The sequence below is a fragment of the Triturus cristatus genome, chromosome 9, assembly GCF_964204655.1.
Source record: "Triturus cristatus chromosome 9, aTriCri1.1, whole genome shotgun sequence".
In the NCBI taxonomy this organism is placed as follows: domain Eukaryota; kingdom Metazoa; phylum Chordata; class Amphibia; order Caudata; family Salamandridae; genus Triturus; species Triturus cristatus.
This window is the reverse complement of record NC_140592.1, coordinates 348,556,524-348,570,470: the sequence shown is the minus strand read 5'-3', so window position 1 is coordinate 348,570,470 and position 13,947 is coordinate 348,556,524. Positions and strand designations below refer to the sequence as shown.

Sequence of the window (13,947 nt, the reverse complement as noted above, 5' to 3'; positions counted from 1 at the left end):
CGCACCACCCACCCCCTACATGAGACTATTCTTTGGAGACACAGGAAGCACTTACATCCCTTAGTCTGGGTGAAATACACATGGGATGCAACAAATCAAGGTTGCACACAAAATACCCAAGGTGCGCCTGTCCAAATAAGCATGTACAAATGGGCATCATCAGATGATTGTAACAAGACACACAGGCAATGTCAATCGTGAGTATGAACAAGAAAAAAAAAAGTCAGTCTGTACAGTGTACACTTGTACTACATTTCACGTCAATATACATTTGGCCAGGGGACAATGGCACAGAGCACAACCTATGCTGTAGACACAGAGATTGTCAACATATTCGGATTACACACATGATACCTAGGAAAATCTGCCCCTGGGGACAGTAGTGGCCACACAACACCATGCTCCTGAATGGGAATGACTGCAACACACGCTACCATCCCCGCACTATGCGTACCGCACACTCATGCACATCATTTCACAGGCCACCACATAGGACATGATTGCTGTAAGGCCTCACACTTGAGAGACTAACTCCCATGTCTGGACTCAGCATTAGTGCCAACTGACATGGAACCCACAAGACCAGAACTGGACAGGGCACAGGCAAGGTCCCAAAACCTGTTACACACCAACCCCACACATGATGCTGCAGGCATTGTACACGTGGAGAAGGTGCCAGGCTACATAACCTTGTGACGGAGTGACTTCACACAGACCAGGGAACACATTGCAAGGAGGGGAAGGGAGGCAGGAGAGCACTGCAATACTGTGGGTAACAGGATCTGCACAGCACCTTTAAACCATGGCAGTGCATCCATGGAACAGTGCACTTACAAATGCTGGTGAAACACAACAAACACACATGTACCTACCCCCTTCCTGCTGCTGCATCTCCTGTAAGCGCCTGTCCAAGTCTGGAAATACCACCGCTAGCACACGCTTGTGGATGTGGGAGAGACGGCGGCGCCCGCGGTTCTTATGGCTCTCAGGTGAGTCCCCCAGCAGGACCCGTGCGATCCTCCGCGTCCAGCACCGGATATCCTGCCAGCGTTTCCTCACCTGGGACAGGCGCCGCTTCCGACCATCCGCACTCCTCACGGCACTGACGGCGGTCAGCCAGATCTTCTCCTTGGCAGAGACGCCTACCTGTGAGGATGAACAAGTGACACTACATCAATACACCTGCAACATGTCACAGAGACACATATGAGAACAAATTAGCTGGTTACAACAAGGCATGTCATGCAGCCAACGCATTGCACCTTTGCCATAGGGTCATACTCCTCTGGGGAAGGGCAAAAGCAGTACGTGCCAGTGAAGGTACACAGGTGGAATGAGGGCAAAGACACAATCAATTATAAAGGCTCACACTGTGCATCACACCCACCCCTCCTGACTCTGGGCACTGCTGGGAGGACTCTGCACACACCCCTCCTGTCTCTGGGCACTGCTGGGAGTGATAGGCACCCACCCCTCCTGACTCTGGGCACTGCTGGGAGGACTCTGCACCCACCCCTCCTGTCTCTGGGCACTGCTGGGAGTGATAGGCACCCACCCCTCCTGACTCTGGGCACTGCTGGGAGGACTCTGCACCCACCCCTCCTGTCTCTGGGCACTGCTGGGAGTGATAGGCACCCACCCCTCCTGTCTCTGGGCACTGCTGGGAGTGATAGGCACCCACCCCTCCTGACTCTGGGCACTGCTGGGAGGACTCTGCACCCACCCCTCCTGTCTCTGGGCACTGCTGGGAGTGATAGGCACCCACCCCTCCTGACTCTGGGCACTGCTGGGAGGACTCTGCACCCACCCCTCCTGTCTCTGGGCACTGCTGGGAGGACTCTGCACACACCCCTCCTGACTCTGGGCACTGCTGGGAGTGATAGGCACCCACCCCTCCTGTCTCTGGGCACTGCTGGGAGTGATAGGCACCCACCCCTCCTGACTCTGGGCACTGCTGGGAGGCCTCTGCACACACCCCTTCTGTCTCTGGGCACTGCTGGGAGACATCAGGCATTCCCCCCCCCCGGGACCCCCCCACAGTACATAGCATGTGTGTCACACCTGGACACAATGGCAGAAGTCACAGTCACAAAAAAGGGACACAATCTGTGCTAGTAGCTCTGCACTCACCTGATACCCTGGTCGCCCATACAGCAGGGGGTACTGTGGGAGGATCACATCCAGCAATGCCAGGTTCTCCTCCAGGGTGAATGGCTGTGACCTCTCCACAGACCTTGACATGGTTCCAGGGAATCAGGAGCAGCAGCAGTGTGGTAGAATCGAAATATGTACAGGCAAGTGCTCCCTCATGGGACCTTGCTGCCTTATATCTGCCTTGCTGGCCTGTTTCATGCACAGGAGTACAGAGTGATTGGTCATTCACCTTTGCATCCTATGTTTCCTCCAATCCCTTCAAACCTAGCACAGTCAGTGGGTTCTTATTGTGTTTTTTTCTTCAGCATGATGTCAACCCCACAAACACATTGCAACAAAGTAGATTCATTCCAACTGACTTCTACTGTGCACCTTCCAGAACAAATTCAAACTTAAAACTTTGTCTCCATGACAACCAGCATGCATGTAGGCCTTAATACTTGTCCCTCATGTGTCCCCTATGTAAAATTGAGCTTCACCCACAGGTACGGTGCGTTCCGGGCCCCTAGGGCACCCCAAATGCATAGCAACGGCCCGTACACGCGTGCGTACGTTCACTATCACTATGGGTGTCCTCGCGTATGAGTACTCGTACTGGTACGGCCCGTACACACGCCTGTACGTTCACTATCACTACGAGTACGCATACGCGAGAACACCCATAGTGGTACGGCCCGTACACACGCCTGTACGTCCACTATCACTATGGGTGTCCTCGCGTATGCATACTCGTAGTGATAGTGAACGTACAGGCGTGTGTACGGGCCGTACCACTATGGGTGTTCTCGCGTATGCGTACTCGTAGTGATAGTGAGCATACAGGCGTGTGTACGGTCCGTACCACTATGGGTGTTCTCGCGTATGCGTACTCGTGGTGATAGTGAACGTACAGACGTGTGTACGGGCCGTACCACTACGAGTACGCATACGCGAGGACACCCATGGTGATAGTGAACGTACAGGCGTGTGTATGGTCCGTACCACTATGGGTGTTCTCGCGTATGCGTACTCGTAGTGATAGTGAACGTACAGGCGTGTGTACGGTCCCTACCACTATGGGTGTTCTCGCCTATGCGTACTCGTAGTGATAGTGAACGTACAGGCGTGTGTACGGTCCGTACCACTATGGGTGTTCTTGCGTATGCGTACTTACTGACCGTACACATGCCTGTACGCTCACCATCACTATGGGTACACATACGGCAGCACTCCCATAGTGATATGGGAACGTACACAGGCCCTCTTAGCAGCAGTACGGTGGTTTTCACACATCACAGTGGTGACAGGCAGCACACAGGAAGGAATAGGGATGACATACTTGTCCATGGATGGACATCAAGGCATTGTCTGGGCAGTACCACATGTGTGGGGCACAGGTGTGACAGGCTGTGATGTGGCACATTACTCCTGAGTCGAGAAGGCACCAGATGTATGATGAGATGTGTACAGATGTAATGTGTGACGGTGCAATGTGTGCCAGGCATGCCCTTGACTCCTTTGACATGTGTGCATGTCGTACTGCACACTTGGGATGAGCGACACTGTCATGGCATGGACACCAACACACGGAAGTGTCCCCTGATGCCCGGTACAGGGGTTACCACACCTGACTTGTCACTACCCACGGTGCACGATGTGACTATGTCATGTATGTATGGGGGGTTCCCATTAGGTTGATGTTGGAGCACCCTCAAAAGCTGCAGCTGTTGCAGCAACCAACATGTGTCTGTGTGTAGATTGACATTGCACACTGTTCCGCACACCATGCCACATGGATGTGAGGTGCGTATGTATGCATGGGACACGGAGTAGTGTAACAAGGACATGTCTGCATCCTCTCTATGAATGTGTGGTGAGTCATGACATGTGCACCTTCATGGCAAGGTGTGTGGGCTGTCCTAGTGTAATGTCATGTGACCTGTGGCTCTAGTGTTCTGCTACCAGTCTCTGCAATCGACATCCTACTTCTGCTGATGTGTGGGTGTATGTCACTCCTGTCTTGCGTCTGGCTGTTCACTTGCACTGGGACACAGCTAATCCCATGCCATGGCATGTGGAGGTTCTCAATCTCCGTGTGTAGCTGGGTCTTGGTAGGAGTGTCACCTGCCAGCCATACGTGTCCAGGGCATGTGGCACATACCTGACTCCGTATGTAGCATATGTGTATAGACAGATTTACATGTGCTCAGTACAAATTAATTGTTGTTGTGGTGCACTCACTCTTCCTTGTCACTTCCAAATTACTGCAGAGCGCCGCCTCTTCCCCGACCAATTCCGGACTTGGCTGCCATGCGGGAGAATGACGGTATCCGGTGCTACCGCTTCCCCCAACGGTTGATTCTGGATTTGACGGCGAGACTGGCACCACACCTGCAACCGCTGCACAGGTATCCTACGGCACTGACACCCAAGCTGAAGGTAATGGCAGCCCTACATTTTCTAGCCACGGGTACCTTTCAAAATACCATAGCTCATGTTGGTGGCATGTCCCAGAGCATGTTCTGCCGTGTGCTGCATGATTTCTTAGAGGCCATGTTGATTCACCTGGATGACTTCATCCATTTTCCTACCCCTGAAATGTTGACTGGGGTCAAGCGTGGATTCTATGCCCTGGGATGGATGCCCCATGTCATTGGGTCCATAGATGGGACACATGTTGCTTTGGTACCACCACAGGCACAGGAGGTAGCGTACCGGAATCGCAAGCACTACCACTCCATCAATGCCCTTGTGGTGTGTCTGTCCAACATGGTGATTTCACATGTCTGTGCTCGTTTTCCAGGATCAGCACACGATGCCTACATCATGAGGCGTAGCAGGGTGCCTGAAATGATGACGCAGCTGCGCAACGAACGAGCATGTGTTGTTGGTGGGTACAGTCTGTCTGTCCTGTATTTTGCGTAGACTTCCAGCACGACCGCTTCTCCTGTTCTAACGATGTCCATGTGCTTTCCATGTAGGGGACGCTGGCTATCCCAACATGCCATGGCTGATCACACCTCTTCGCAACCCCATCACGCCGGCCCAGCTCCGCTACAACACCGCCCTTGGCCGGACAAGGCGAGTGATAGAGAGGACGTTTGGCCTCCTGGAGAGCCGATTCAGGTGCCTACACAAGACCGGCGGCGCACTCCCATATGCCCAGGCGAAGGTCTGCAAAATCTTCATGGTCTGCTGCATGCTGCACAACATGGCAGTTGAGAAAGCTGTGCCACTCATCCTGGATCAAGATGACGAGGACCATCCACCCGTGGAGGACGAAGGGCTTGGCAATGGGGCTAGTGATGTGGAGGATGTGGAGCCGCAAGAGGACATCCGGACTCGGCTCATACGCGACTTCTTTGCTTAGTGGTGAGTACCAGTGTCTGAGTGTGCACGCATTGGTCCCCGTGTGGCATGTGTTGTGATGTGTGTCTCCACCTGCATGTATGGTACGTGAGTCAGAGGTGTGTGTGGGTGTGTCACTGGAGTGATGGTGCCAGTGATGGTTGTATTTCCCCAGTTATAATTGTGACCTAGCATGTTGTCATCCATACATGTGTCGAGTAAATGCACATGCAAGTGGCTGTGCTTTTTGTGGCTGACTTCTTGTGTGTCTCTCTTCCCCAGGTACTTGCGCATGCCGTCTGCTGCTTGCATTGTTGTGGCACTGCTATTCCTCATGGACACGTCATCGTGTGCTGACTCAGCGTTACAGGCACGGACACGTTTGGAAGTCTCCTTAGGGTAAGGGATGCATCAGGGGTGTATTGGGTGTGGCAGTTGTTCACGATGTATGCACACTGCCCCTGTCGATGTTTGGTTCCTCTGCAGACATGTTGCATCACCATGGTACACATGACATGCAGCTGGGTACACCTAAATAGATGGTCAGACTTGTTGACAGTCATCAGTGATGGGATAGTGGATTGTGATGATGGCATCAATGTGTGTAACACTGCCCTCGGACACATACGGTTTGCATTGGCTTGACATGCTGTGGGACTTCCACATCAGCGGATCAATGGTGTATGGCAGGCTCTCCGTGAGCAGCTGGGGGTGTTTAGCTGTTAGCCGACACTTGTGTGCCAGTTCCATGGCTATCACGCATTTGTGCTGCAGAAGGGGGGTGCCAGTGTTGGACCCACATGTTACTCCACATGAACTGGTCATGTGTACTTCAAGTTGCCTCTGCAATCCCGAATACATGACTAATAAAGGTGTCCCTATGCCTCCAAGGTGCCTCTTCTCAGTCAATGCTGGTGTGTTGCCACGGTGCATCCAGCATGTCTGGCATGGTTTTCCCTGATAGTGGCTATGTGTCTATGTGTCGAGTAGCAAGATGCAAGCTGTGTGTGTGGGATGAGACTGTGTATTGTGCATGATGTCCATGACTGTGTGGGTATTGTGACATGTGCCATCCCCATGCATCCAACATTGGCCAGGCCCCCATTATCTGCATCCACCGGACTCAAGCTTGCAGGACATGGTTCTGCCACCTGTCTACACATACCTGGGTGCCCCCCAGGACACTGGACATGATCCCTGACCTCTGCGCTTGACTGTTGCTGTACTCAATATGTCTGTCGGCACGGTTGTGCGGCCACCCCCTCAGCTGGTTGGGCCCATCACGGGTGTGTATGGTGCTCCATGTCTGTCTTGCCTAATACACTGTGACCCATGTGTCCTGTGCCAGACTCAGGCCCCAGGGTGTGGATGGTTGAAGTCAAAAGAGAACTCAGGCATGTTTAGACTTTACAAGACACATGTAAGGTAATAATGCAACCAGCAGGCATCTTCTCTTCATGGTGTGACTTTTTATTTGAGTGGCAGGGGGGTATGACATGAGGGGCTTTCCGGGTGTTTGGAATCCAAAGTTCAGTAGGGGAGTTGGTGTCCTTGCCATTTGAAATCCTCAGAGTCCATGCCACAGTCTTTGTCAACATTGGTCAGACAGTGACCAGCAAGGCCATGTGGCAGAGAATGTCTTTTGATGCTGTGCTGCTGTTGCTCCAGTGGGCCAGGTGCCAAGCCAGGTGTCCTGGGAGATGGTGCTGTAGCGCCGACCCTCACGGTCTTTTCCGTGGACGACCCGCCCTCCTGCGGGGACCCTCAGAAGCAGGCCGTGACGATGTTTGGGATGCTCCATCGGATGTTTCCTCCTCCTCCTCCTGATCCCTCCCTGTGGGTGGTGATGTTCTACGCCTCCTGGCACAGGGAGGGTTGCCCATGTTGTCGGCCATCCGACGGAGTGTGCTGTGAATTCCCGTGAACACCGTCACGAGCTCAGCCTGTCTGTCCTCCATCCTACGTTGGTGTTGCAGTAGACAGGCATGTTGCTCCGCATGTTGCTGGGCCTGCTGGGTCTTGATCTCATCGAGGGTCCCCTTCATCTCATTGAGGGTGGACACAACCTGGGCCATGCCCGTGGTGTCCTGCCGGTATGTGTCCAGGATGTTTCGGACATGGGAATATTCCGGTTCCCCAGCCAACTGGTCAGGCTGGGGCCTCCGCCATCCTCCACTCCCACCACCCCTGCCCACTTGCACCTAGCCTGCCCTTGTGGGCACATCGGGTCTCCGGGACCCCTGAGGGTGGCATTGGCGTTGTCGCCTGCCTCCTCCTGGGTGCCCGGGACACCGTGTCCCTCCTGGCCAGCCTGGCTGCTGTGGTGGTGGGGCAGGGATCCTGGGTGTCTCCTGGGATGTGGCAGGAGTGGGGGTGGTGGTTGGCCCCATTGTACCTGACGCAGGTGCTGCAGGTGGTTGGACACCAGAGGGGCCAGGTTGGTCGGGGTCGTCGACAGAATGGTGAGAGTCGTCGCTGCCGGTGGGATCGGCCTCCCGCAGAGCCAGGTCCTGTGAGTCTTCCCCCCCAGTGTTGGGGGGTGAACCACGAGGTTGACCTGTGTGTGAGAGAGACAATGTTAATTTTGGTCCATGCAACATCCATGTTTCATCAGTTTCAAAGTTGGAACATTTCCTCTGGGAATTTGGATCTGTCTTGCATTCCACTCACAGTGCACTTGTGCATGGGTGTGTCCCTTGGGCACAGCTTTGGCCCCTTTAACTATGTGTGGCACAGTCTTACTTGCTGCGTCAAGTGTGACTGCAGTCAGCAGTGGAGTGGGCAGGTGTGGCGAGCCATGCATTGGCGCCTTCCGTGTTGCACTGTACGTGGGCACATGAAGTTGTTCCACACACTTATATGATGCAGGTAGCTGTTGTTGTGCTCGTGCACAGGTTGTGACATGGCCCTGTGTTTTGCCATGGAGGAGAGGGGGGGTGCTGGCACTGGCCACCCTTGTCTACATGCACGCAGTCCACCTGCTGACGAGCAGACATTCCCACACACCACATGGCTGATTTGCTCTCCCTGTGTCTCCCTCCCTCTCTGTCCCCCTCTCCCTCCCTCTGTGTGTCAGCCTCCTCCCTCTGTCTGTCTTCCTGTGTCTCCCTCCCTCTCTGTCCCCCTCTCCCTCCCTCTCTGTCCCCCTCTCCCTCCCTCTGTGTGTCAGCCTCCTCCCTCTGTCCGTCTCCCTGTGTCTCCCTCCCTCTCTGTCCCCCTCTCCCTCCCTCTCTGTCCCCCTCTCCCTCCCTCTGTGTGTCAGCTTCCTCCCTCTGTCCGTCTTCCTGTGTCTCCCTCCCTCTCTGTCCCCCTCTCCCTCCCTCTCTGTCCCCCTCTCCCTCCCTCTGTGTGTCAGCCTCCTCCCTCTGTCCGTCTTCCTGTGTCTCCCTCCCTCTCTGTCCCCCTCTCCCTCCCTCTCTGTCCCCCTCTCCCTCCCTCTGTGTGTCACCCTCTGTCACCTCAGCCCAGCTTCCTGGGCACACACTGTTAGCAGATCTTTGAATGGCCCTTGGCTTGTTGATGAGAGTTTGTTTCTGATCTCCAGGCACCCATTGGGTGTAGTGTGTGTGTCTGCGCTGCTGCTGTGGTGGTGTGTGCTGCCACTCTTTCACAGTGTTGGCTGTTCATTAGCTGCTGTCATGTGCAAAACAGTGCCTTCACCCCCATGTGTTAATGCAAGGCGTCCGCCATTTGCTGGCGAGTCTTTCCTGTGTGGGGACACACTGTTTGTCTGGCTGTGACCTAGGCCATATGGGCAGAGGGCATTGTTGTCTGCTTCTGAGTTGCACTATGTGATTTTTTGGGCCCACCCTACCGCCATCCGGGTTACCGTGTCATGTGTTGGTGTCTTCTGTGGCCTGTGACTTGACATTGTCCAGCTGGGTGCATGGGGCATGGTGGCGCCAGTGGCATGTGCGTGTTCATGGAGTGTGGTTGAGTCATGCGATAGCTTGGGGTGGTAGCGTGCCTGTTTGTGAGTTTGGTTGTGGATGACGTTCCCCCCATGTGAGGTGCGTTGTTTGTGTACTCACCCGGGTCTCGGAGTCCTCCTAATCCTTCGACTGCCTCCACCGGCAGTATGGCCACCACCCTCTCCTCCCAGGGATGGTAGTGTACGGGTCTGCGGGACGGCCCTCCTCCAGTGACGTTGGCCTGGTTGTGTTCATCCGTCATCTTGGCTCGGACCCTCCTCCGCAGATCGTACCACCTGGCTTGGCATTCCTGCTTGTTCCTTCTGGTGTCCGCAACAGCATTCACAGCATCGACGATGGTCTGCCACATGGCTGTTTTTGTTCCAAAGAGGTGTGGCTCGACTCTGAGGATTTCATCGACAAGGACCTCCAACTCTCGGTTACTGAACTTTGGATTCTTGTTAGTGGGCATGGTGAGGGGTGTGGGTGTGGATGGGGGGGGGGTGTGGATGGTTGTGGGTGTGTGGGTGTGGTTGTGCAGGTGTGTGTGTGAATGTGATGAGGGGTTGTTTGTGAAGGTGGTTGTGTGAAGGTGTGCAAGTGTAAGGTGTGGTAAAGCTTCTAGTTTGGTGCTGTAGGTTGTCTGTGGGGTCTGGCAGCAGTGAGTCTGTTGCAAAGGCTCATGGTTTGTGTGTGTGGGCCCTTTTTATTGGTCCATTGGTGGGTGTGGCTGTGTTTGAAGTTTGGGTGGGTGTGTTATAAGGAGTGGTGGTGTTTTGGGCAGTTGCAGGTCAGTGAATGTGTTGTTTTAGTGGTTGTTGGACATGTTTAGTGGCTCTGTGCCATTCGAATGGTGTATTCTTGTGTTTTGGTTTGTCCTGGTTGTGTATGTGCGTTTTTAGCGTGTGTACGGGGTGTACATGGGCCATTTTGTTGTACAGGGCTGTCCTTGTGTGTGGCTTGGTACGACTCGTACATGCGGTTGTGATGTTGGGGCCTGGGGTGCGCTCCGTACTTAGGAGGTTGTGGTGGGGGTACGACTCTGACGTACACGGGTGTACATACACGGGTGGGGGTACGACTCTAATGTACACGGGTGTACATACACGGGTGGGGGTATGACTCTAATGTACACGGGTGTACATACAGGGGGGGTACGACACGTACAGGGGTGTACATACACGGAGGGGTACGACACGTACAGGGGTGTACATACACGGGGGTACGACACGTACACGGGTGCACATACACGGGTGGGGGTACGACACGTACAGGGGTGTACATACATGGGGGTACGACACGTACAGGGGTGTACATACACGGAGGGGTACGACACGTACACGGGTGTACATACATGGGTGGGGGTACGACTCTAATGTACACGGGTGCACATACACGGGTGGGGGTACGACACGTACAGGGGTGTACATACACGGGGGTACGACACGTACAGGGGTGTACATACACGGGGGTATGACACGTACACGGGTGTACATACACGGGTGGGGGTACGACACGTACAGGGGTGTACATACACGGGGGGTACGACACGTACAGGGGTGTACATACACGGCGGTACGACACGTACAGGGGTGTACATACACGGGGGTACGACACGTACAGGGGTGTACATACACGGAGGGGTACGACACGTACACGGGTGTACATACACGGGTGGGGGTACGACTCTAATGTACATGGGTGCACATACACGGGTGGGGGTACGACACGTACAGGGGTGTACATACACGGGGGTACGACACGTACAGGGGTGTACATACACGGGGGTACGACACGTACAGGGGTGTACATACACGGGGGTACGACACCTACACGGGTGTACATACACGGGTGGGGGTACAACACGTACAGGGGTGTACATACACGGGGGGTACGACACGTACAGGGGTGTACATACACGGGGGTACGACACGTACAGGGGTGTACATACACGGGGGTACGACACGTACAGGGGTGTACATACACGGGTGGGGGTATGACTCTAATGTACACGGGTGCACATACACGGGTGGGGGTACGACACGTACGGGGGTGTACATACACGGGGGTACGACACGCACAGGGGTGTACATACACAGGGGGGGTTCGACACGTACGTACGGGGGCTGGGGGGGGTCGGTGCGTACGTACGGGGGCTGGGGGGGGTCGGCGCATACGTATGGGGGCTGGGGGGGGTCGGCGCGTATTCGGGCACATGTCTCCATGGTTGCTATGGGTGTTCGGTGCGGACGGTATTTTTTCCATACGGTTGTAACTTCTGACGCACGGGATGGATCGTGATTCCGCGGTCGGACTTCACTTTTCACATTTGTACGGTGATTCGTCCGAGGACGTGTCGGACACTTTTTCCGACAAGAGGACGTGTGGGGAATGATTCCCAATGCGATTCGTATGGTCTTTTTCCCATGCGAATCGTAATTGGCAGTTTGTACGGCACTTGTACGATTCGTACGGTAAAAAGACCGGATACGAGTCGTACGGGGAAATTTTTTACCGGATCGTAATTGGCACCTAAGTCTTTTTATATGATTACTTATTGCTGTGAATCAGATGATTAATGTATCAATAAACTCAATTTAGTGTAAGCTCTCTCGCATCTCATTTGGAGTTGTTCCTAGCGTGTGATATATCTGACTGAATGATACATTTGACTGAATGGTGTAAAGTTGGCGATCTAAGTGAAGTTTGTTAATAAAGTTCAAAGGGAATCTTTTTAACTATATTGAAGTTATAAGAAGGACTTCATTATTCAAATATTGCAGAGCATGGACCATATCGCACCTACTTTGTGTGATTGCATTTAAATAGTTCCTATAAACAATGTTATAACACTAAGTGACTATTCTGTGCAAAGTAGTCGAAACAAAGTGCTATCTGCCTTTAATAAATCACCTATTTCGTTTGAAAACTAGCTTATGACAACAGTAAAAAAAAAACTGGTTTAGCATAATCAATCATCACAACTATATTGTTCATGGATCGGGGTAAAATCATCATCCTATCATCAGTTGTTTTCTTTATTTTCCCTTTTTCTTAACTCATTTTAGATAAGCCTCCTGTGCACTACATATGCCGCTGACTATAATTATTACAGCTTACTCTTTCCTAATTTGAACTCAGGAATAGACATGAATTTCAGGGATTTTTCACAAGATTTCAAATTGTCCCCTTGGAGACAGGCTTTCACTGCTTGCCGACATGTTTGTATGGGATTTCTAAGAAAAACTGTCTCAACAGGCTTTTATGCTCTGCCATTAGGGTTGGGCAGCAACATACAATATGACAAATGTCTTCCTTAAAATAGTTACAAAGACGACATGACATGATGTCTCTTTGGACAATCTCATCCAAGAGGGTGAATTAAAACGAGTTTGCAAATCTCCAAGCTGGAAGCGCACCAGCTTTAATTTTGGCATTAATCCATTTGACCCTCCTGAGTATGACTGATATTTTAAGGGACCATATGAACCAATAACCATTCATGCATGGTCTCTTTTAGACAGCACGGGGCATATTATCAAGCCCAATTTCGCCGCTTTAGCGGCCGTTTTCTGCCGGAAAGCGGCGATTTTAATATCGCACAATTATCAAGGACACGCTAACGCGTATTTCCTTGAGGTAGCAGCCGTCTTTTCTCCACTTTGTATGTCAGCGATATTTATCGCTAATGACATGCAAAGTGGGCGTTCCTCACCAAAATGCCATGAATACTGTCGCCAACACAACTACCACCTATTATCAATCCGGCCCCGGACCCGCGTCGAGATGACAAAAGCCGCGCTAACCGCGATTATCGCTGGTTTCGAACGCCTGTTGAAAACCTGACTTACCCATCTTGGCAATAGGAGGTGGATTGTCCGCACTTGCCTATTAGCAAGCTTTGCAATAGCGCAGTGGGAATAGCGCTTGTGTTCTCGCGCTATTGCTGGTTCTCGCCGCTATCGCTGGATTTTGCATCGCCTCTGAGATATGCGTTGATAATAACGCGCTATCTCAGCAATGAAATCCAGTGATAGCCGGCGATAGAAAAAAATGCGCTGAGCGTGCTCTGCGATATTCATCGCAGTTTGTCGATAATATGCCCCCACATCTCTATCCTTTAAGGATGAAATCTTTTTTCATCATCCGTTTATAACTCTGTTAAATGCAGCTTGAGAAAGGGATATAGCCCAAAGCTCTTCCGCCTTAAAAGTGGATAAGGCAAGTTGAAATATTCATGTGCTGCGGTGTTTCTGGGGTCACTTATTGCTTCCCACACAAATGTGCTAAGCGTTGATCGTTTTATAGCTTATGGCAGAATTTCAGGTTCTCTCCAAAACGACTTATACACTGCCTCCTAGGGACAAACTCTAAACGGATTTGAGCCAGCGAGGCCTGCTGAAGTAAATTTAAACAGGCGATGATAGGTTTCTACAATTGCATTATCTATTATTTTATCCACTTTTCCTCTCAATATCTCAACACCATATGCCCGTGAAGGGGCATGTTTAACGGACATTACTTGCAGGAGTTGCTGGAAGGACAGGCCTTTTAA

The 13,947-nt window shown here is 52.5% G+C and overlaps 1 long non-coding RNA gene across 4 annotated transcripts in view; it reads left to right on the top strand.

Annotated features, from left to right (window-relative positions):
• The window catches only part of LOC146797910 (uncharacterized), a 111,506-nt gene that overhangs the window by 8,438 nt on the left and 89,121 nt on the right, over positions 1–13,947 (top strand). The gene's annotated exons all lie outside the window — the stretch shown is intronic.